The sequence below is a fragment of the Peromyscus californicus genome, unplaced genomic scaffold (assembly GCF_007827085.1).
Source record: "Peromyscus californicus insignis strain IS unplaced genomic scaffold, ASM782708v3 Scaffold_9__1_contigs__length_137607984, whole genome shotgun sequence".
Lineage (NCBI taxonomy): Eukaryota > Metazoa > Chordata > Mammalia > Rodentia > Cricetidae > Peromyscus > Peromyscus californicus.
Window position 1 is genome coordinate 60675040 of NW_026294617.1, and position 25805 is coordinate 60700844.

At 40.5% G+C, this 25805-nt stretch overlaps 1 protein-coding gene across 1 annotated transcript in view; it reads left to right on the top strand.

The window, feature by feature from the left end:
• Pdgfc (platelet derived growth factor C) overlaps window positions 1-25805 on the top strand; it is a 163980-nt gene that overhangs the window by 860 nt on the left and 137315 nt on the right. The gene's annotated exons all lie outside the window — the stretch shown is intronic.

A 25805-nucleotide genomic window follows, 5' to 3' on the forward strand; every position in this document is an offset into this window, starting at 1 on the left:
TAAGAAATAGGTGAGAATATGGAGGTCGAGAGGTTACTTGAACATTTTCAAGGGAATCAGTGATGGTTTTTCTCGTGTACTTTTTTTTTTTTTTAAACTTGCCTTTGTGCCCTGAAGTCCTCACCTTTTGGTGGTGTGTTTTTTTGTGTGTGTTCGTGAATGACTATTTTGTGTGTGTTGGAAACGAGTTAATCCCGCATAGGAAATGAGAATTACTTTCAGCTTTCAAGTGTACCTGAAATGTTTAGAAAACTTTCAGATGCAAGTTCCCCTGGGCTGGGATTGCACGGAGCTGGAGAAAGGCTCCTTTCATAAGGCCAGGGAAGCTTCGGGTGTGTAATTTGCTTAGCCTCTGAACCCCATATGATTTACATCATTCCATTTCTAAACTCTTTTGCTCTTGATCTGCCATTATGAAGTAATTTTTGAGACTCTTTTGTAAATAGAAATTTTATACTGCACATGGAACCACAATGTTAATGTAGGCTGTCTGAAACTGGAATATTAAACACTCTGTTTACAAGTGGCGGTTCTTGCTGCTATTTGAAAAGAAATGTACATGTTTTTCTACTTTGTCATCTGTTTACAATGCAAGTTCACTAACCAGGTAAGAAGTCTGTGAGCGGCATTTGGAGAATGAGAATCAAGTGCAAGCATTGTTTAACTCATAGTGACATTTTCTATATATAGGGGATGCTTCAAGGCTCCACATCTGGATTTCAACTCTATAAAATGTTCATCTTAAAACAAAGCCCCAAAATACATAAGTACTCTTCATTGTCCCTCACTGTGCCAGGATATGGTATCACATTTATTGTCGTGCTTGCTCCTTACCCTTAGCTAATGTGATGGCATGTGGCATCTGCAGGCTCTTGAACTACTGATCAAAGGGCAGTCTAGTGATCTGTCTATAATCATAGGACTTGCAGAGGGCTAAGGGGTCAAAGGAGCCACAACACCAGCTATACCAAGGCAGGAAGCAGCACCAACCAACCTTTGTTCTTTCTAATGCAAAATAAATGTCCAGTTCAAAATATCACTTCTTACTGGATCAGCTTCTCCAGGACACCAGTGCACAGTACTCCTCTCTTCTCTCTCTTCCCAGTCCCTCATCTCTTATTGCTGTGCCCCAGCATCTCCCAGACTCCTCAGTATGTGAGTGTGTGCATGCCCTTGCTCTTTTCTTGCAGTCCTTTCTTGTGATCCATGTGCTATCACCACTTTGTAATGAGCCCTAGAGCTTTCAGCTGCCTGCAGCCACTGGGTAGCTTCACATCCTCAGGAGATGTGAGTTCAGTAAGCCAGGCCACACACATTCTGGTGCCATCTGAGGCTGGGCCATTCTCATTCCTAAGATGCATGATGCTAAAAATAGCCTCGTCGTTTCCTAATCTGTGGGCAGAGGATCTGGCTATGTTTAGCTCTTGGAGTGTTGGCAGCAGGAAGTAAGCAAAGAGCAGAGGAACTACTCACCTTATAGTTTCCAGCCTAACCAGAGGTAGGACTGGCCAGCACTAGGGGGCAATATAGAGCTATTTTTCTGCACATGCTCAGGTTGAATTTTCCAGTTCATGGGGGTTTCAGGATTTGAAGCTAACAGGTGGGTGTGGAAGAAGATCCCTCCGGAATGTGACTAGATTTCCTGGAATAACAACTACTTCTTCCTTCTCTTTGGCTTTCAAAATTGCCACTTCCTTATTTGGGTTATTTTTCAACCTCCTGTTGGGATGTGTTTGAGTTTTGACTGCCCCGTTGCTCTTTGTGATGATGATTGTTCAATTCTGTAGATGTGAACCCTCCTAACAAATTCCACCTAGAGAATGTCAGGGGCCCACTTGAAGTATTGTATGCAAAGGCCTTCCAAAGGCCAAATGCAGTGTCCAAATTGATCTTGTTTTGTGATAATAGGCACTTGGCTCTGTTTTCTTTTCTTTTCTTTTTTCTTTTTATTTTTTTCACAGTCCACGGAGGCTTTTTATTAATGTGTTTTACATCTCTAGAAAAAAGAATTGCAGGATTTTTGCTCCTGTATGTTTTCGTCTTGCTTCTTCATGGTCCATGATGCCAGCTGAGGTTGTCAGTACGATGAAGCCAAACTGACCGGATGGGAGCAGATTGTTCTGCCATTTTTCTAGGTCTTTGAGTTGCACATCAAATCTAGGGCTTATCACTCCGCACTTGTTCAACCTGCCTGTGAGGTTCACGATGATTTTCCCATCTCTGTGGTTGTCGATGATTTCAAACTCACCAATGTAACCATGCTTCATCATCACAGTTAGGAACCTAATGATGACTTTGGAGCAGGCTGATGTGGAAAGATGGCGGAAAGAGCTTGGCTCTGTTTTCCAGCCCCCCTCCCCATAGTGCTGATATTCCTAGGCCTTATTAGTTTTAGTATGACTTTGATGTCGTAAGTGGGAAAATGTCTGTTCCATATTTGAGCTAGATACACATACACACTTAGACTGGAGCATGTGGGCATGACTGAAACTTAGGGATGGGCATCATTTGCCCGGTTACCAGTTACATGTTTGTTTGTTTGTTTGTTTCTTATTGTAAAATTATTGCGCTTGTTATTTAAATGAAAAAGACTTTTATCTATGCACCCCACACCCCGTACTGTTAGTAATAGAACCAGAACTCACACATGTGAGATAAGCCCTATACCACTGAACCTTATCCCCAGCCCTTCTTCATCCCTGAAGGCTTATTTCATACCTTGAAGGCTCCTGTATGATGCAAAGCTTTCTAGATTTTCCCTTGAGGAAATGAATTGAAAAATAACATTGACCTACTTGGAGGATTTCTGGCTGTTAAACTAGGTATGACGTAAGTATTTGGGATGAGAATGCCTACTGTGGGGTGTGGAAGTTCTTCCTGAGTGTTTCTGAGTTGCAGCAGGTGAAACCACATATATGTTCAGAAACAACAAGAAGAAAAGCTTATTTTGTGCACGGAATAGAGCCCTCACAGATAACAATTACAAAGCTATTGGGGGAGTGATGCTTCACCTATGTTGTGTCAGTGAATTTAATTGACCCATAATCTGAAATTGCTTCTTACTGTCCTCATTCTCCCTAACCACTTTGAGTTTTGACTTAAGAGTTTGCCTTTATTAGGGCTCACTTATGACCATCAGTTATTGCATATCCTCTTTCCTACAGGGTCCTTCATAGTTCTTGGGACAGCTTAGCTTTGGGAGAATGGTCCACTAGGAACCCTTTGGAGTTCTTGGTTCCCTTTTAGTGCTAGCTCTTCCTTCCTGTGGTTGACACATGCCTGCACCTAATCAAACTGTGCCCACCTCTTATCCCTTTAGGCATATCTGGAAGTTCTTTTGTGAACAAACTTAGCTGAGGCTTGAGAAAGGTGCCCAACAGTACACGGGGTCTGAGTAAGGGCTAGAAGGACGTTCCTGCAAGGCAGGCCTTAAGTTTTAGTGTGTGACCTTTGTAACATTTATTTTTTTTGTCATTTAGGGGCTTTAAAAAGAAACTTCCTCCTATGGTTTTGTTCTGTGTGAGAGAGCTGAGGCAGCTGACTAAGGAAAGAACTCTTATGTAATGATGAGTCCTGCCCTTTCCTTCCAATAGGTGGGTTTCGAAAGGCCTATACCAACAGTGATAGTTTGTTCTGAATCAAGTACACTTCACATTAAATTGAAAAGGTATTCAGAACGTGTACAGGTCCTGCAGAAGCTCTGCAGATGGGCATGGGATTTGCTAATTCCTTGTGAACTGATGCTGGTATTGGAACTAAGCTGTCTCTCTAGTGGTAGCCTGAGTGGTATAACTCTCTTACTCAGCTAAGCCTTAGCTGTGTCTGGTCAGATAAGCCCTCCTGTCTTCTCACCTGTCTCATGCCCACTTCTGCCTTTGTGCTTATATTTTCTGTACTGTTAAGATTCTCAACTCTATCTATAAACTTCCGTGTCTCTTATTTGAAAACCCTGAGGATAATCTATGTTAATTTATATAAAGCACCCGCAAATCAAGCATTTCTAAGACCACTAAAGTGGTCCCCATAGGCTTTGTGCTGTGTCAAAATACCATGTCATAATCAAAGTTTCTTCACTGGATTATTCTCATTTTAATATTTTGGATCATTTATTTGAAACTATTATCTGTGACCAAAATATCTCTGTACTATTCATGAAATTGCTAATTCAGTTTTAAAAATTCTGTGCTGGGTGTATGTCTCCACTTCTGGCTTCACCTGTAAGAAATTACCCTTTCCTTTCTCCTATGAGTCTATCTAGAGGTTGATTTCCAATTGCTGTGCCATAGTACTTATGTTATACTGTTAAAATGGGGGAAATGTTTGTAGTGGGTCCACTCTTTCACCAGCACAAAGGGAGCAGCCATTCAAAGTTTCCTGGTACAGCCCCAAGCCTGAGAAAACCTTCAACCAGAGTCTCAGAACTGATTGGTTAGTGTTCCTATCCTCCCAACAGCAAAGCTTTCTGACACTGTGGACAACTTAGCTCAGATTTCAGGTAAACTCACTGGAGCGACCTGGAGTGAAGAAGGGGTTGGCTTCTTTTGGCTACACCTCACCTCCTTGCAGCTTCCTTCCATGGATACTAGACATACCTTCCCTCAGGACAGGTTTTGCTGACCCTTCAGTCCAAACTATCCAGCCTTCCTGTATCATCAAGGATAATTAGCTACACAGAACTTTCCATGCTTTGTTATATTCTTCTTGTTTCTTGATTCTTTGTTCTCTTCTTTTAATTGGTGGTCTGTTCTTCTTAGCTCTTACTATGGAGTCTGAGTCCTTTGAGAACATGGGCCTAGTCTGACTTGTTCTCTGTAGGAGTGATAGCCCCTGGATCAGGGTGTAGCACATACTGTGTTCCCACTCAATATCTGTGAAATATTATGGATGTGAGATGTTTTTTTATAGCAAGACAGTGGTATCTAATCTAGAATCAGGCCCTCTTTAAAGATATAGTCCACAGTGTTTGGTCCTTTTCATAGGAAGATAAACTTTGGAATGGTAGGACAGATCAGAATACTACTTGACAATTTTGGTGAACATACCAAATTCCCAAGTGTGTGGGTACCAAGCAATGGGCAGGTTTCCTAGGTATGATGTGATGTTGGCTACTCTCTTAAAAGTGCTGTTTGCTTGTATACATGTGTTTTCTGAGGATGGGGATTTGATGCTGACTAAGACTGTTGAGGATGGTAAGTAGATGAGAAGCCTACAAAATCGAGGTGGTTTTAATTTTGTGCTTTGACTCACATACAGCTTGTACCTTAAGATGCAAGGTGGTGGTGGCACATGCCTTTAATCCCAGCACTTGCGAGGCAGAGCCAGGTGGATCTCTGTGAGTTCGAGGCCAGCCTGGTCTACAGAGTGAGATCCAGGACAGGCACCAAAACTACACAGAAAAACCCTGTCTTGAAAAACAAAACAAAGAAAACAACAACAAAAAGATACTAGAAATCAGCAACTATGCTGATGATGTTTGACCTGGGAAGATCCTATAAGAAAACTGGGTAAGGCATTAGAGAGAAGACATCCCTTGTAAAGGCATGAGATAGCATATCAGTAGTCAATTGCTAATATGATACAATTTTCCTTATATTAGAATCAAATAAGCCAATGGCATTATGTTGTCAGAATGAGACAGTTTTTGAAGCATTTTTTTTTTTTTTTTTTTGGTTTTTCGAGACAGGGTTTCTCTGTGTAGCTTTGCGCCTTTCCTGGAACTCACTTTGTAGTCCAGGCTGGCCTCGAACTCACAGAGATCCGCCTGGCTCTGCCTCCCGAGTGCTGGGATTAAAGGCGTGCGCCACCACCGCTCGGCTTGAAGCATTTTTTTTATATAAGAAGCTTTTGTGCTTTGCTTGTCTAAGAGATAAAACACTATCTACATGAACATTAAAGCAAACAACTTCATAATGGGCACATTCAATTCATAGATCAGTTTGTCTAGCTAATGCACACTGTGATAATTCCATAGTATAAACATGGAACAATTTGGCAAATGACTACAAAGACTGCCTTTAGAATTCTTACCATTCAGTTTCATAAAACATGGGACAGTTTGGCAAATGACTACAAAGATTGCCTTTAGAATTCTTACCATTCAGTTTCATAGCTTCACAGCAAACAGGTCAACTGTTTGATGAGTTATTTTAATTAATATTTCAGTTCAACAGTGGACAATGATGAAATGGATGGTTGACATTTGAAAGGTTGCTTCTAAAAGGGAGTTGTATGTATTTTTTAAATGTCAATCTTGTATATAGAAAGATTTTTTTACTAAATGTTTCATAGAAATAGATGAATAATCATGTGGTGAATGAGAAAAAGCATGGTGTGTTATTATTCTATTGAAGATTTAATGAAGGAAGTCTGATTTTATGTGTGTTGCCCATTCTGAATGTCTGATTTTATGTGTGTTACACATTCAGAAGTTCATTGTTTTGTTTTTTTTTAACAAAGCCAAGAACATCAGAAAATAAACTCTCCGCAATAGAACAATTACTTTCCTAAAATAGGATAGATTTAGTTTATTAAAAGCTTGTTTGTTGAAATGATTAAATCTGAGCACAAATGATCTGGAACTGTAAGCTAAGTCCTTAAATGTGATATTTTTTGTACATTCTAAGCTCATGTCTCTTACACTGATGGCATTGCACTCTCTTTCCATTGTATCTCTAAACCTCATAGATGTTATTCTGGTCTGTTGGAGGTGGTATTGCCTCCTTTGGGACATTAGTCTTGGTTGTCACCCCAGTTGTCTTTCTAAGGCTAGTTTTTTGCTTTTACTTTTTTCCTGATCTGTGGGTAATTCCTCTAACTTCCAAATGATGATGCTTTTGTATTTGGCTTCATCCCTTTCCAATTGAGTTGAGTCATTTCCCAGCGAGATGAGGTGTGTTGCTGAACACCTCCTGAGGAATATTGTGTTCCCTTGAAGGAAGCCAGCCTCCCAATTCCAAAAGTCACACTATTTTAAGTTCAAGGACACGTGTTTCCATTACTGCAGTGTCCATTGTGCACTGATAAGACAAGAAGGGCCACCAGGAAAACACAGAACCCACAGTATAGGGATGATTCTTGGAGGCTCCCTGTGAGTCTCTCAATTTGAAAAGCTGTATGAGTTCTTAGGTGTGCCTGTCAGGGAGCATATTCATGCTCCCTGTTTGCAGAAAGCACACAGTTCACCTGCGAGCATCCCATGAGGCATTCAGATAAACAAGCAGCTTAGAGTTCCCACAGCTGGTGAAATATTACTTAAGTCTGCCTCCAAGACAGGCCTTGTAGTCATGTGCCTAGTCTTTATGAAACAGATCTTGAATGCTTTATTAGGACATTGCTTTCAATCAGCAAATACAATGAACATGCGCTCTATGCCTAGCTCTGCCCTAGATGCTGGGGATCTGCTGGGCACATGAAGAAGAACTTGTTATTCCCACCGTCCTCCTCCTTCTCCTCCTCTTCCATTTTAAACATCTGGTCTTATTTTGCAGTTCAAGCTGGTCTTGATCGCACTATTGTAGCTGGGGCTGGTTTTATAACTCGCCATTCTCCTGCTTCATCTTTCTGAGTACTAGGGCAATTGTTGACCTTGAAAATCTGCTACAGAAGCTGGCAGAACCATCCTTTACCTCATGTGCTATCAGTTCTGTGTCAACAATAACCACAAGGATGAAAAGGACTGACCACACTTGAATAGTTTCTGGGTCTGGATGGCTGATTTTGCCTAAATAGCAGGTTCAAGGAGAAATGCTCCTTTAAGGCTAAGCTGACTTGATTGGAAATGAGTGTTTAAGATAAAGAGAAGCATTCTACAGAAGGGAACAGCCTGAACCAAACAACAGAGGCAAGGACAGTCTAGACTCTAGAGCAAAAGCAGGAAAAGTGGAAAGATGTCCTGAGCTCGTGGATTTGAAGTCTTGAGGCTCTTTTCAGTGTCTGCTTCCTGCAGCATGGTCATCAACACAATGAAAGACAAAATTGTCTTCATGTTTATAATTCATCCCAAAACCACCATTTCTAAGGTATTTTCTAAACAGGCATGCAGAGAAAGAGTTCTGCTTTGGTGCCCTTGGTTAATTACTCGTTGTTTGAGCCTTTCTTTTCTTTCGGTAGTTAAGCATATTCTGAATTGGCTGGATGCGCAAACTGCATAATCTTTGTACCAGTCCCCAAGCCCTACCCGTGTTCACACTCTTCTGTTATGCCTCCTTTATATAAACAAAGAGCTATTTTCACACTTCATTCATGAAAGAGATGGTATGCAGAAGGAGGCTGGGGGAGGGTTCCAGAGGTTGACAAGAGGCAGCTTCTGTTACAGGGCATTAGTATAATGAAGCTATTACTTAAACATGGACAACAGCTTTAACATTTTTAAGGGAAGACGAATTCAAGTATAGTAGGTTATTAATCCTTATGAGATGCCTTTGCTGAAAAACTGCATCAGTTCTCTGTTGAGGTTACCTCTGGTCCCTGTATATATAACAACGCCTACAGTATCTTAAGGCAGTGAAGGATCAGAAATGACTCAATTATGGTGAGTATGCTGTGTAGATGTGTTGCCATTATTTGAGGCTACACTCTTCGCACTCCAGGAAATCCTTGTTCCTAGGTGGATGCTATTTTAAGCATTTCAATGTTTATAAGATTGAGCTAGGCCTCTGGCTTAAGAATACCCAGCTGCCCGCTGTACCTGTCCTTAGTTCACAAAACAGATGAGAAACCATCAGCAGAAGTTACATTTCCACGACACTTATGTTGTTTCTGGCAGTTCTTTTTCCCGGCTATTTAGAAGGACATCTGTTTTTTAAACAGTCATATCATTTATCTTTACTCTCTACTGAGGGATAAATCACAGCTTATATCCCATATTGCCACACATATTCATAGCTAGAGTGATTAGAAATGTAAATTGGGAGGCATTAAAATGCTATAATTTCCCTTTCAATGGCAGCAGAGTGTGCTTATAATCAGTGCATTTGCTTGAGATGTGAGCAAGATGTGAACAGATGAGATGAAAGAAATATTCCACTTTTCCTTTTCTTTCATTCTCTCTCTCTCTCTCTCTCTCTTTTGAAACAGCATCTTTCTACACAGCCCTGGCTGTCCTGGAACTCACTATGTAGACCAGGCTAGCCTCAAACTCACAAAGATCTGTCTGCCTCTGCCTCCCAAGTGCTGGGATTAAAGGTGTGTGTGCCACCATGCCTAGCCAGAAATTTCAATTGTCTTATTGGTGGGTGCTTTCTCAGTCGGTTTGGGAAACTGGGACAATTCAAAGTGTTTATTTCTGACTTGTCCTATTTTAAACCTAGACATGATTATGCGGACTGAAGTTCACATTGTTTAAGAACTTGGGAGACACCATAAATCAATAGTAATGCTTGGTAAAGTGTGACCTGCCATCAGATCACTGGAGAACAGACTTAGCATGTGTAAGGCTCCAGTTTCCATCAATAACAATAAAAATAGATTCACTAATAAATTGATCTGAATTTATTATAGCAATTTTTCAACAGGCTAAAATGTTTAAAATTTGATATATTTGAAAAGCATGGATCTGTACATACATAGTCAAAGGGAGGCAACCTGGGGGCCAAGCTGGGTGTGTTGTTGTTGATGATGATGATGATGATGATGATGATGATGATGATAATAATAATAGCTAATTAAGTTGGATGCAACAGTGTCTCAAACTATGCATGCAGTTTAGTGTGCTATTGCTGGCGCTCTACAAGCACATGGAGAGCCTCAGTACCAAGACCGCATTTTCATAGCCTTTGATGCAATTTTCTACCCATTAGAGACATAGATGATGATTGCAACAGAATCTTGCACTGTGTTGCTCATTGTGGTCAAAACTGTCTTAATCATTTGTACATGAAACAGCCATCTAAGAATAGCATAGCTTTGCAGGTTGAGATCTGGCCAGGATATTGAGAGGCTCCTCTAGGAACTTAATTGGTGACACTAAACCATTAAAGAGTAACTTTCATTTCTTTTTTTTTTTTTTTTTTGAGGGTATTTGCAGACTTGAGGTTTAAAGGCACGATTAAGCACATGGAATAAGGAATCAAATAATCTCTCTGCTTCTTAAAAAAAGAGTTTGTCTTTCCTGTTGGAAATTCATTTTTAATCTGTACCGATAACTTTTAATAGGCATCAGTTGGGCACCCCATTAAGCTAACTGCTTTAAAATGATTTCCTTCTAGAGCCTGCATTTATATCTTAGGAAACCAATTAGCTTGACTGGATTTCCCATTTCCTTTGCAGTGTTCCTCTGCAGCCTGTTCAGAATGGTTAGCCTGCCAAAGCAAAACCCTTGGAGGTGCAGACCTTCGGGAAGAAGTGCAAATGCCACACTTTGCTTTGGAAAAAAACGGGAAAATGGGCCTCATATGCTATATCTGCCGAACATTTAAAACTGCATAAAGCACAGGAAATACTTTTGGCATGTGGGAATGTGTGGCGTTTCCAAACTACAAACACTGTTCTGCAAAGTTCCCCGGTAGTGGTGAATTATATGAGACCACGTCCATCTAAGCAAGGCTTGTTTAACTAGCTTGTGGTTCTGGGGCTCATTCAAACACTCTTAAACAAAATAAAGGGAATGGATGTAATAACTTCTTTATGGAAAGTCCATAAAAAAGCTAGAGGGCCATGTAAACAAATTGGGTCATTACTAGATGTTTAAGTGATAGATTTGCAGTCCAAATTTAGGGCTGCATGTGATGTTTTATAGGGTCATGCCTATATTCCGACTTGAGAGTAAGGGGATAAATTTGGCTGTTTGTGTGTTTGTTTTTGTCTAGCACGTGGAATCCCATCATTGCTATTTTATTGTACAGTTTGAAAATACCTAAGATTTAGTACATATATATTTGTCTTTTTCTGTCCATTCCACTTTATATGAAAAGCTGAATTGGCCTACTTTTTGGTAGCACTGGGTTCTATTAAAGGAAAATATGACGATTGAAATTGAAATTTTCCTTCTAGGCTCAGACATGTCTAAACTAATTGTAAAATAATTGTTCTGGCTCACAAGAGGAGACCTTCAACTACAGCCAACAGCCATGTAAAATAGAAATCCAAACGGCAGTTATGACTTATGGTCATTGGAACTCTGCTTGTCTTGGAATTAGTCCTCTTCTGACAAACCTCATATGACATCGGTTCATCCTTCTGGAGAGTTAGATCTTAAATCCAGTCCCCAGTTTTCCTCCTCTCGGTAGAGCCTCCACACTGCATTAGAAAATTCCTTTCCCTTCTCTGAAAGTGAGCAGGAGGATTGTGCCACACTGATCCACAACATAAAACCCAGAGAGATAGGGGCATACACCTTGCACATTAGGTGGACAGCAGAAGCCCAGCATCCTTGTGAGCATCAAAGTGAGCAGAAGATGGTAAGTAACTTCTACATTGAGGCTGTAGCATATCTTAATCCTCTGGTCCCTCAGCTCTGCTTGGTTTGCATGGCTTTAAAGGAAGTGAGTGTGTAAGCAATCCATAGTACTCATCAAGGAATCAATGATCCTTTCTAGCTTTTAATAAGTGATGGTATCATACCATGCTGACAAGTCTGACGTGTTGCTGTTGGAAGTTTGGCAGAGGAAGTAAGTCCTCTGACACCCAGGTTTAAACAGCAGATTCTACAATTTCTGTGTAATGTGAGACTTGCCCTTCCTTTCTTTCTCTTTCTCTCTCTTTTGAATGATGGTCTTAAGTCAGAAAACAACAACAGCAGCAAAAATATCTAAGATTTTCTTTTAAATTAGATCCTCTGTGATTTTGCACACAGAAGCTGAGGTTCCAGTTATCTTTGGCTCATGGATGTAGGAATTCTCCCCCAAGACTGAGCTAACCCACTTTTTTAAGCCATTGGTTGGGGACAGTGCATCATGCTGCAAATGCATGGCTGGGAAACAGAAGAGAGGAAAGTGAAGGTTTCTTGCTGTGTCCTTCAAGGGCATGGTCCCAGTGATATAAAAATCTCCTACTCAACTGTGGCCATTTAAAGGTTCTACCACCTTCCAAAGGTGGTACCCAGCCATCATCATATGGGTCCTTGATGGACTCTCATGATCAGTACAGCTTGTTGCCTCCAAGTCGTTTATACTTAGAGGAGAATGGGAAATATACATGTAAGGCCAGTCATGACAGTACACAGGTATAATTTCAGGACTAAGGCAGCTGAAGCAAAAGACTGATGTAAGTTTAAGGCTACCCAGGCTGCAGGGTGATACCATGCTTCAAAACACAAAATGACCAACAAAAAAGAAAAAAATAAGAGAGAGAGAGAGAGAGAGAGAGAGAGAGAGAGAGAGAGAGAGAGAGAGAAAGAAGGAAAGAAGGAAAGAAAGAAAAAAGAGAGAGAAAGAGAGAAAGAAAAAAGAGAGAGAAAGAGAGAAAGAAAGAGAGGAGAAAATTGCCACCAGCACTTATCCAGGGTAAAAAATGCCATAGTGTTGGACATACTTACTTATAATGGAGTTATTAAAAGACGTTGAGAGAAGTTGTTGGAGTGGGCTGTGAGCAGAGGGACTGGGAATATAGACAGCACCAGCACCTTGAAGAATCAGAGATAAAGGGAGATTTGAATAAATGGGAATACACTTTGTCTAAAGTATAACTTGTTTTGATGGTGACATAAGAAGAGGTGGGGAGCTGGGGGAAGCAGAAGGAGGGATAGGAGGGGCATCTGTGACTGATATGTAGAATGAGTGGAAAAATTCTCTTAAAAAGAGAAAAAAAGAAATAAATATAAAGGAATGGTTACTGCAAGTTGGAGGCATAAAAGAAAGAATATTTTACTGGCTTCAGAAAAAAAGCCCAGTGACCACCATCCCTGGGCTTCAGTAAGTCAAATTATGAGCTACATTTAACTGAACACTGCTCATCAATGAAGATTGCAGGTAAAGGAATAAGAAACTGCATGAAGAAATCCCCATGAAGGAGTTGCAGTCCAGGCAAGGGGGCACTGGCCTTGACAGAAAGTACAGGATGCCAAGGGTCAATAGAGAAGCTTGAAAAACAACAGAATCAAGAATAGAGTGACCAGTGAAAATGAAAACAGAAATTTGAATACTTCAACACAATGAGAGGTTTGGAAGAATGGCTAAGTAAGGATATGAGATCTGGAGCGTTAAGGCAGAAACAGACATCAGTGTGATCCCAGGGTAGAAGTACAGAGGGGAAGCAATGATTCGTTTCTATACTGGCATGCTTTTAGGACATGGGAGACAGGCAGAGGAAAGGGACAGGTAGTAAAGGACAAGATCCAGGCTCCCATAGTCCTTATGCATCAGGGAATGCAGGTGAAATGCACAGAGATTGTGCATTCTTCCCAATACTGATTTTCTAGCTCTCTCTTAAGTGACGCGTGTTTTTTATTATTGTGTAAACAGTGTGTGTGTGTGTGTGTGTGTGTGTGTGTGTACACACACGCATGCATGTGCATGCACAGAGGTCAAAGAACAACTTTGTGGAGTCATTTATCTCCTTTCACTTTTGTGTAGGGTCTGAGGACCAGACATAATGTCATATACCTCTAATTCCAGCACTAGGAAGACTGAGGCAAGAGAATTGATGTGAGTCCTGAGGATCAAATCCATGTTGCCAGGCTTGAGCAGCAAGTCCAAACCCAGTGAGTCAAATCACTGGCCTTGCCATACTCTGAGTAGGTCTTCTCATGCCTGCCACATACCTGCTTCTCACTGGAGAGGCAGAAGGACTTCGATTCTTCATTCCTCTCAGGAATTCAGCATTCACCGAACATCATATCATTTCCTATGAAAATTGGAACATTGAACACATTTCTTTTGCTGTTACTTTGATATCCTAGTACCCATCTTGTAGCTACCTCATTGCCATCCAGTGATCCAGTTTCACATATTTTAGAGTACTTTCAGAGTCTCATGGGGTGTCTTGGTCTTAGCACTCCAATGTGAAATTGCAACTTCAAAGACACCGTTTCTGTTCTGCATTCCAACACAAAGACTCCAAACGTATAACATAGTCCATTAAAGAGGCCAGAATGATTTTCAGGGTAGTGAGTGAATATTGACATTTCTATTTGCAGGTAAAATATTTATAGTTGCATTTGCGTTTTCTGCTCTCTGTCATTATCCAAAGTGTGGTGCTAGTTACCGATGGCACAAACTGTGCCAAAGTGCCCTTATTACTCTGTGATCTAGGTTTTAGCTGCTCCCCTTTACCCCTTTGATCGGCTGAATGAGGGTAAATATCAGATAACTTCCCCACAGTGGAGCTGTGAGTCTACTCCAGTCAGGTGTGGATGCATACGACCTGGAGATCAGATTGAAGTTCACATCCCAAGTTAGTAGGCCCTGAGCAGAGCCCAAGAGTCTGCACTTGAACAAGCTCATAGGTGGTGGTGGTGGTGGTGGTGGTGCTGGGCTAAGGACTAAGGTCCAAACCTTTGTGGCTCTCAAGGGCTACTGAGACTCTTTCCTTATTCCTTCTTATACAAGATGCCCCACAGCTGATCTGTATGCACCATGGACATCTTCATTTTCCCAATGCCCAGTCATCCTGCTGACCCAATAGATAGTCCCTGAGATAGTCATTATCTAAGGGAGATCTTGAAGGATAAAGGATGTAGTAGGAAAGGAAGAGTTCCATGCAGAACTTATCAGAGAGCATGCCTATGCCTTCGGCATGCAATTACCTTTTCACAGTTCAACTCTTTGTTGTGGAAAAAATAGAACTGAAAAGTTATTTGTTAATGATGAAGGTCTATATCTGACATACTATAGAACTATGTGAATGTTATTGATAAGATCTTAAAAAGCCAACAAGGGTTTTTGCTTTTAGATTTAGACTAGGTTCCTAATGCTTGATTTTGCTTTCCCTTAAAATATATGCTTAATATTTTTCATATCATTATTTTAGTATCCCATATTTTCCCAACTTTATCAAATATAATTGATAAATAAAAAATATGTGTTTATCATATTTAATTCAATGTTTTGATATGTGGAAAATCACTACCACAAATCAGCTAATCTGTAACCTCACAAGGTTATCTTTATGTGAACATGATGTTACTTTTCAAAGCTATATTTCTTTAATACACACTTGTTTGGTTTTTATTTGCCAGAAGGTCTGTCAGTGTTCTTGTGAAGGGCAGAGGGTTTAGAAGGTGTATACTGTATTTGACCTGCCAGGGGCTGATGATACTGCCATTTAGTAAGTGCTTGTGAGTGGAGCAGGAGTTCTTTACACAAAGCACACAGACATTTAAGACCCATCTTTCCCCCTGCTCTGCTAAAACCCTTTTCTATTTCTCAGTTTGCTGTTCTCATTCTCCAAGCTCCCAGAGTGCTCCACTGGTCAGCACTTGTTATTGTGGATTCCAGTTACCAATGGATCTTATCTTCCATAACTTTTAAGTGTCAGTCAATAAAACGTTGAATAGTCTTTAGCACAGGGCCTCAGATGGTAGGTCTTGAGTGAAATATAAACAGCACATTTAGACCCAGCACAGCTTGTCCTACTGTGCTGTTCGCTTCTGGGATCCCAAACCAACTTCTAAGATCTTTAAGTGAGTCATATGCCTTATTTCACAACTGAGGGATGTAAGTAACGTCTGGCTTCATTTTGAGGAACTAAAAGGGGACACACAGGATGGCCTCAGTCTTTCTGCTTAGACTGAATAAAATTGATGAACCAAGAACCTGATGGGCAGATTATAATGATGACTGCTTAGAATGTTATTTCCTCAACCAGAAAACAGAAATGTATCATTTCCAGGAAAAAAAGACTTTTAAACTGTGAACTTTGTGAAAATATTTCATTGCAGTTGATTCATTCAGAGAAGATCATGACCTACCAAATGTTTCTTTGCAAAAACTTTAACTTTAGGATTCTCATCCCCTTCCGAATTTTCCAGTTAACTTAAGATGCAGCTCAGGTGTTTTCTCCTTGTTTTCAGTTTTCTCTTTGTGCCTTGGGTTTTGAGATTTATATTTCTAATTTGTCCACTGGAAAGAAAAATATTAAAAAAGGTGGGGTTTTGTTGTTGCTGTTGTTGTTGTTTTATAGGCACTCAAAGGATATGTTTTCTTCTTCCTTGAAAATGAAGTTGATTTTCTCAGCTCTGAACATATGAGATTATGGGCAAGTCTTCTGTTGCTCTGGCATGTGGACAAAACAGAAGCAGACCCTGGAGAGAGAGTTCAGAATTCATGGCAGGAAGGACATGTTCAGTATGCCAATATTTATGGTGTCACAAGCAAACTAATACCACATACTGCTATTTACATAAGCGTGGTGCCTAGACTGCACAAGCTTGTGTTGTGTGGAAGGCAATACAATGTTTGGGACACATAAAACCTGGCATTTATTTCACATTAGCTTTCTTTCTCTATGAGGGAGAGTTATTAATTACTTAATTATTTTCTTTATTATGTATGTTTAGACTTGAAGTCAGCTGCAATCAGAAGTGGTGACATTTAGCAGAAATGTGGATTGGCCTTGTGCTATGGGTATTGTGAGTAGGCAGTGTCATCCTGGCACCCTTCACTCCTGGGCTGAGTACTTAGGTGTGCTGATCATCCAACTGAACATGAACTTCTTCATAGACAAATTGATCATCTTTGTTCTTTTGTATGTTGCCTCTTATTCAGGATCTTGGCTTGTGTTCCATCTCCTTGAAAAAAAATTGACATGCATACTTTTGATAAGAAAACATAATTGCTGCCTTTCTTTGGGGCAAATATCCTTATAAGCTACCATCTACATGATTTGTAAGGACAATAAACTATCAGAGGCATTGATGGGAGTCACTCTCTTTTCTCTGCTTTCACAAGACAAGTACATGTAATAATTCAAACAGTGATGATACTGTTTTGCACTTGCACAGGAGCTGTAGTAAAAAGGTGAGAATACAGTGGTATTGGAAATGAGTTCTGTAGAAAATGGTGTGTTACATCTGCTGGGGTGATGTGACATCAGACATAAATCCTGACCCATTCTTAACAAAGTTCCATGTTCTTCTCGAATTCCTTGTACCTACCCCTTAGCTGACTCAAGTCTAGAATACTGTCTGGCAAGTATCCAACTTACAGAACATTTAAAACATTTTGTCTGATTCTGCCATTTGAGAAATGTTCCTGTGACTCAGTGTCAAAAGGAAGTTTCTCAGCACAGTTGTTGATAGAAAGGGGTGATCTTTGGTGTGGAGGGAGAGGGCTTCCTTTGTGAAGGATGTAAGAAAAAATAATGTAAGGATTAACTCCCATATGAACCAATGGAGCTTGACTGTGTAAATCCTTCTACTCAAGGGACAGAGCCGAACATAATTAAGAAGTTATCTTATGTTTCAAGCTCTGTAATTTAAATATTATGTTTTGGCTTTTTTGTTTGTATTTCAAACATTTTATTCTTAAGATTTCCTTCAGTGTTTCCATAAAAAGACAAAATTTATTATGTCTGTTTTATAAACAATTATCTTCAACATAGATTAAAGAAACAATAAACTTTCCTGAATTGCTATTTTCATGCCAATTAATCAATAGTCTTTAAGCTCAAAAATTTTAAAATGATTATAGATTTTCCCTGAGCTTTTTATGTCTAATTTTGGTACCAGAAATGAAGAAGAAATCACAACCCAAATCAAATAAAAGAAAGTTTCTCTATAGTTTATTCTGATAATTTAAGTCAATTAGAGGCTAATAAACACACAACTGTATTTCTTTAGTGGAGATTAGCAAGTTGAAGAATGGTGCTAGCTTTTTGTAGACCTTTAATAAATCAATTTGTTAACTATTTAATACGAGGAGCCTCCCGAGTCTTGGGGGAGAACCGGCCTCTCCTATTCTCATGCTTGTCTAGCCACCGAAATTGATTTCCACATTTTGTGTGTCACCAGGGTTTTTGTACTGGAACTGATAGCAGGTTAAAGGATACTTAGTATCTTAAAACATTAATAGACTTAGTTTTTGTGTGGTCAATATTGTCAGTGAGTCATGAAAGTACAGTTGTAATGAAACAATTTGAAAGGAATCTGAGTTTTAGGTAGTGGTTAACTCTTAGTATTTTTCCCTGTGACATAATATGAAGGGATAGGTACAGTGTTCCTTAAGAAGCTTGGGGGTGTCGTTGAATATCTCTGTAATAGCTGACCTGTAACATAGGCTCTCCTGTTACTCTGTGACTTCAAGTTCCTGTTGCTGACTCTTTTCTGACTTCAATGCTCATGTGAAGGGAGAGTGTTGGTCAAACCAGAGATTTAGGCAAAGTTTCAGAATAAAGTTTTGCTTATTTTAAAGATAGTGAGATTGGGGAGATTCTCCCTTTTGATGAGTACTTTGTACTCCTGTAGACAGGTCATACTTATTTTATTTCAGCCTATATGTTCAAACAAATAATAACATACATACAGCAATATGACCTATATTGTTATTTTACTCAGTTTTGGAGAATTAAGTCTAGAGCAAGACAGTATTACGGGGAGAAGAACATTTTTTTCCTTTGCATGTAAGCAAGTTACTGGCAATTTCATTGCCCCTAAAATCCATACTTGGAAACATCTAGAAATTTTCCATGTGGACTATGTTGTTGTGTGAGTGTATCTTTGGCTCTAGGAAGGATTTGATTTAATCTTTTCTGCCACACATTTTGTAGGAAGCAAGGATTCAACTATTTCTAACAAGATGGAGAGTGGACCATCAGGCTCAGATCTTGTCTAATTGAGAAATACCTTCTTTTCCTCTGTCTACAATAGAATCCAAATGCTAAGCTGACTCTGGAATAGAGGTGGGAAGCACCTTCTTTCCTTATTTGCATGTCATGAATACTGTTCTCAACACAGTGGTATCTGTCTCTCTGTGCATATGAGTGCGTGCGTGCGTGCGTGCGTGCGTGCGTGCGTGCGTGCGTGCGTGTGTGTGTGTGTGTGTGTGTTTTGAGGGAAGGATGCTGAATTCAGTGTCTAGTATAGTTCCTCAAGTGCCGTCCACATTTTTACAAGACAAGATCTTTCACAGTCCTCTAACTAACCAGTTAGGTAGGATTGGCTGGCTGGCATATCCCAGGCATCTGCTTGTCTCCACCTCCCAGCACTGGGGCATCTACCACACCTTGCTTTGTTTAATTTCATTAATTTACTTATGCATTACTCTTGCATGGGTTCTAGTAACCAAACTCAAGACCACATGTGTATAAAGCAGCCAATTAGCCAGCTGAACTTTTTCCAGGACCTATAGTATCTGTCTTAAACTGGAGACCACTCAGGAGTCTTGCTAATTTATTTGCTGCTTTGTGACAAGACAGAGTGGAAACCTTTCTGGACTCATTCAGTAACGTTACAATTTGATTATTAGAACTTTCATGCTAATGGAGATTGCAAAATTTAACAAAATCTATTCTCATATTCATAAGCATGTAAATACCCGAATACACATATCCCTCACTCCTTAACTACACTTGCATAGATTGTAGGAGTAGCATCCTGGGATGAAATCTGATTTAATTTAGCAATAAGCTGTGCTGCTTGGTATTTTTGGAAGGCAGCATCATGAATGAAGTCCCTGGACCTCCACTATGGTGAAGGCTGAGGCTGTTGTTAGTAGGGTAGGTCTGTTTCCTCCTTTCCCTGCTTTGTTGGTTGAACCTAGAACCTCACTACAGGCAATAAGTACTCACTGTCCAAAGACAAAAGACTCAGAGAAAAAGGAAAAGTGTCCACCTTTCCCCTCCATGTTTAGAATATAAGCCATCATATCTACAATGTCATCATGTTCAGGCCTTAGTAGGCATTTAGATATTTAAAAAGTAAACATTTAAATCTATGAAAATCTGACTTTTTATACAATCTGTTTAAATATATTTGATAATTATTGACATGTTTTATTTTTGATTTCATAAATATATTTACTAAGCAATAGAGCACTTATAAGCATTTTCGAAAATTTTATAATTACAAGTATAAATGTATGTTTTTTTTTATAGTATATACTACTTATTTTGCCTCAGGAAGGGAGGAACAGCTTTGCACCTTAGCTTTTGGAGCTGAGGTGTGCAGGTTAAGCTGAAAATGACAGTGTAGGAAGAGAAAAGATGTAGGGGTTTTAACATTTTTATAGGCTCTGGTACTTCACAGAAAGATGTAGAAACCTAAGGAAGTGGTTAGACACGGGACTTTGTGTGCCATCTTAGCCACAGACGATAAATTGTAGAGGGATAAGATAAAGGGATTGAGATCTGGCAAATGGAGTTTAGAAAAGTGGCTGGGAAAACGTGGAAGTAGCAGTGTTACAGGAGGGCTACTGCAAGAAGGTGTGTTTATAGGACTCCTCTTGGTACCATCTCTCTTTTCCAAATGGTAAGGCTTGAGTTCTCCATCCTACTTTGGGGACAGGTGACTTCAGGCCATCTTCACAGAGAAAAGGTGTGCTCCATGTTTGTAGGTGCACAATGAGCGAAAACATTGTTCTTTATTGTTGATTCTCAGCTGTCTTTGGCCCCAAACAAGCCTCCTGCTCAAGCAGAGTGACTAAAGGTTCTATCCTGGAGCCTTCAAAATCATTGCTTCAAATGTTCGAACTTTTCTAGTGGCAGGCAAACTTTCTCTAGGAAGACAGGGTTCAGCTGGTGCTGGTGTCGTTGGGGCATGCCTGGGCTTGTCCAAAGAGTACAGCTGCCTGGTTTCCTGGCATGGGTTTTCTTGCTTCCCTTCCTGAAAATAAAGCCAAAAGTTACAAATACTGTGTCATCCAGTGTGTAATAGCAATAGCATCTGGCGGGACCAAATCTGTGTCCTCTCAGATGGCTCCCTATGTGTGGAGAAGGGGCAGAGGGACAGGACTGCTTTTTAATTACTGCTGCCCTTGACTTCCTTAGGAATCAGAGGTCATCCCATTAGTACACAGTTAGGAAACCTGGAGTGTTATGACTCATTTTATTTTGGCTGTGCACAGTATAGAAAATGTCTTGCCTGGGAAGGAATTCCTTTCAAAGTGTCAGTGTTCCCCACACAGCTCTCAGCTCCTGTCTGAATAGGCAGTTTTCTTTGCATAGGCATTCTTGTGGGCTTAGCTGCTCTGTAACCTCCTCACCCCTCATTAATAATTTCCTGAGGCCAGTTTGTTATAAGGAAACATTACACATTGCCTTGCAGACAGTCTGAGTGTGTATGTGGGTGTGAGTGTGATGATGTGTGTATGAATGTGTGTATGTGTATATGTGTGTCTGAGAGAGTATGAGTATGTATGTGAGTGTGATAGTGTGTGTATGAGTGTGTGTGTGTGTGTGTGTGTGTGTGTGTGTGTGTTCTCCTTAATGACCAACCAGAATGATATTAATGCTCTAGAGAAGCAAGTGAACATCAAATTCCCCATTACTTTGCATGTTAATCAAGGACATCAAACTCTTAGGAGGAATGTCCTGAATGCTTTCCCAACCAAGTGGCTTTAGTTTCTGCTTTGCCTGGGTGAGAGCAAATGCAAGCAGCATTTTATTTCATCCCAAAGTCGATATCTAAAAATGCAAGGTTTTGATGTGACTAACCAGGTCATGGCATGGCTGAAGGTGGCCCTTTATCCTAGAGGCTAACATGTCTGCAGTCAGTGCAGGAGAGTGCATGCCCCATGCCCACAGTAGAGTCGTAGTAACAAAGTCTTTGTTGTTGTTGGCACCTCGCAAGAAAAGCTGTTTTTCCCAAGATCTAAGGGTTTTTCTAGGAAAAAAGATAGCTGCCAACATAAAGTTGCCCCCACTGTTTTCCTTTGTTTCCTCCCTTTATTAATTTGTTTCATTTCTTTCTTTTTCTGTTGTTTGTTTGTTTCGTTTTTTCCCTGGACACTTGTTGGGAGCACTGGAAATATACCCTCTGGTTGTACACCATGGTCTTGAGAGACCAAGTGTGTATGGGAGTGTATAAACCATATGAGAAATTACCGTGTTTACAGCTTACTTGTAGCGTGCCATCCAAAGCCTGTACTGACGGACTGGAGAACCATAAATTAACTTCTAAATATGATAAATCTCTCAAGCATACCAGCACCTGCATCTAATTGAAACAAGCTGCTTGTATTTGATCTGAACGATGCCTGTTCATGCTTTCCTACCTGGACATGTGTACTTACCTATTTGTGACTTCTAACCAAGGGAAAGCTCTTTCAGACTGCAGGTATAAAGAACGGGGAAAATTAAGAATTTGTTGGATTTGACATTTTCTTTGACCAGTGAATCTATTTCCTCTATGGTATTTTCACTCTCCTCCATCTCTTTTTTTCTTTTTCTTTTTTTTTTTTTTTTTTTTTTTTTTTTTTTGAGACTGTGTTTCTCTGTGTAGCATTGAAGCCTTTCCTGGAACTCACTCTGTAGCCCAGGCTGGCCTCAAACTCACCGAGATGCACCTGCCTGCCTCTGCCTTCTGAGTGCTGGGATTAAAGGCGTGCTCCACCACTGCCCAGGTCTCTTCCATCTTTTGTATTCTGTTGATTATGCTTGCATCTGTAGTTCCTTTTCATTTACCCGGATTTTCCATTTCCAGAACTCCCTCTGTTTGTGTTTTCTGTATTGCCTCTATTTCAATTTTCAAGTCTTGAACTGTTCTCTTAAACCCACAGAGACAGCTGACCTGACTTCTTGGGAGCTCAGGGACACTAGACGGACAGCTATGGAGCCTGCATAGGACCAACCTAAGCCCTCTGCATGTGGGTGATAGTTGTGTAGCTTGCTCTGTTTGTGGCCCCTAGCAGTGGGACCAAGATCTGTATCTGGTGCATGAGCTGGCTTTTTGGAATCTGTTCCCTGTGATGGGATGCATGCTGTGCTCAGCCTTGATGCAGTGGGGGAGAGCTTGTTCCTGCCTTAACTTGGTACGCCATGCTTTGTTGACTCCCATGGGAGGCCTTAGCCTTTCTGAGGAGTGGATGGGCGGGGGCGTAAAAAGGAGGTGGGGGAGGTGGCAACAGGAAGAAAGGAGGGAGGAGGGGAAACTGTGGTTGGCATGTAAAACAAATTTAAAAATTTAATTAAAAAAAATGAATGGTGAAAATTCAGCTCGAGTACTGTACTGTCTTGCTTTATGAAGGGATCACTATAATTTGCATTTATGAAACAAATCCCCCTGTTAGTGGTGTGGTTTTTGTTTGTTTGTTTTTTTGCTTTTTGCCTGTGAATGCAGCTATATCTCAGTACAAGCAATTATTTGGGAATGTCATCACTCATTAATGTGTCATTTGCTCATTCATCCAAAGAAAAAAGCAGATGAGCAGCCTGGCTCTTCCGGCCCTCCTGCCTTTGGTCTTCAGTCCTCTTTTGTTCCTACTGACTGGACCACTGTGCCTCCTCCTCACTGCACTGGTATTGGTGACTCAGCTGACTCACTCACTGAGACTGCTCTCCTGGCCTCTGACCATAGGAACAGGTCCAGGTGCTGCCCGCACCCCAGCCTCTCAAGTGAAAGCTGGGGGTCTTTTCCATTCTTGCTTAAGTGATGCCCACCAGTCTCCAGTATTTTTAAGCTGAAAGATACATTCTTAAGTGCTTCTGCACTGGACTTATTCAGATCAAGAAAATCTTTAAAAATAAAAAGACACAGACCGGGAGTGACTTCGATGCCACAGTTGCCTGTCCGATTCTCCTGCCTTGTAGAAGTGAGGTCATTCCGGAAGCAGTGAGGTCACTGTCTTACTCATTTAGGTGGCTGTAAGAGGGGCTGGAAAACAAGGCTGGCCCGTGCCTGACTGCTTTCTCCTGGTATGCCTTTTAGCTTGTATGGGCCACATGATAAATTGAAAATTAAAAGCCCCCATTTATAGAAAAATATTACAAATGAATATAAACTTTTTTTCATGAAAAAAAAGAGATTTAATAATTAAAAAAAAAAAGTTACTCCATGCGGTGAGAGAATGCAGTAGCCCTTCCTTCAGTGACCTTGGCAGATTTGACCGCCTTCAGGAAAAGGAGTTGTTTGTAAGCAAATAACTTCTGATGTCACGTGCAGTAAATGAAAAATAAACCAAAGCCTCCCTTTCACCTCAGAGGTAAGAACCTTGTTACCTAGAATACTTGCTTACCGTTTCATTGTTAGTGAAAGTCAGCTGGAGTGAGAGGAATAACCTGTAGGACTGCGGTGTTTGCACATTTGGGTTTACAAGCAATGGCAGTTCTGCTTACTGGTTCACTGGATGCTGTGGAGACAGAGCCAGCTTTTCCTCAGTGTGATTGAATATCCCGTATTTTAGGTGATCGATAAAGACAGATTCAGCATCCCACATATTGAAAGCTTTCCCTCCATGGCTTCCGTGCCAGGCACAAGGAGGACTTTCTGTTAGTTTCGCTCCTTCTTTTTGTGTTTTCTGTAGACTTTTAAAAGGCGTATATAACTCTGCCATAGAGATATGAAGTTTCCTTCCTAAAGGCTCATCTACTGAGTGGTTGGTTCCCAGCTGGTAACAGTATTTTTTGGGAGGTTCTGGAAACTTAAGAAGCGACAGGAAGTAGGCACTGAGATAGAACTTGGAGGTGATGTCTGCTTCCCAGTCCCTTCCTCTCTCTCTTGCCTGTGTTTTCCATGAGATGAAGAACGTTCACTCCACATTCCCCATAAACAGGACGTCTTTGCCCAGACATGTGGTGACAATCCATTGAGATTGCCAACCGTGGGCTGAAATTTCTGAAACCGTGAGTGAAAAATCCTTCTTCCCTCTAAGTTGTTTCTTTAGGTTGTTTATCATAGTGACATGAAAAAAGCAATCACGCCTCGGAGGTTTTGTGCATATATGGTTTACTGGCTTCAGCGTAAGCTTGTAGTTGTTGAAAAGACAAATATTGTCAAACCAAGTAGAGGGTAGAATATGAGTTTTGAGTTGTGATTTCTCGCGGTTCATATATGGTGGAAGGTCTAATTGGCATTGAAAGAAAAGAGCCGGAATCTTTATGCCAGAAGCCTAGTGATTGAGGTGTGGGGGGCGGGGCTCATGGGTGAGCTGGGTCACAGACAGGGACTGGCACAGCAGTGGCTGACTTCAGAAGAGAATTGAAACCAGACTGCTGTGTCTGTGTGGCCACTAAAATTCCCAAGGTGCTTTCTGCAAGGTTTTGAGCTTAGAGCCACCACCCCAACCTGATGGAAAAATGCCAGGCAATTGCCCCTGTGATTTTGTTTGCTGATTCTTATTGGTATTCTCGAGTTATTTTAAGGAAAAGCCCAGATATTTGGGTTATGAAGACACTTTAGTGGAATAATAGGTAAATATGGATATCTGAAAGCAGAAGTCAAACAGTATGTAAGTTCTGGCTGATCTACTTCTCAGTCACACGATCTGTACTCAGTCTTTCCCAGCACTTAATTTCTTAATTTGTAAAACTTCAAGATTAAGGACCACTTCAGTGAGGGCTCTCAGCAAAATTCCTGGCCTGATTAATATATATTAATTTCTTTCTTCATCTTCCTGGCTAGATAGACTATAAATAAATAAGAAGTTTCTAAAAACAGATGATAAGGAAAATAAATTTAAATTAATCTGTTCAAGAAAAAGAATTGTGTGCATGTTCTGAGGTCTGTGTGTGTCAGATTTGGTTTTAAATTATTATTTTTTGCTTGTTTTGTGTTCAGAAACCGTTAATGCTGACCACTTGTTTATGAGCTCTGCATCTGTTTTGAGGCCCCACATAAAGAGCTTATGTGTTTTAGAGGGAATTCTTTCCCCCACCGCAAGAGGTGATCATTTAGATGACTAACCGTCAGAAACCGTCTGGATCTTGTGGCATGATGAAATCAAATGCTAACTAGCTGAGAATTATAATCTGGGTCCTAGGTGGTTGGTGTCTGTCAACAT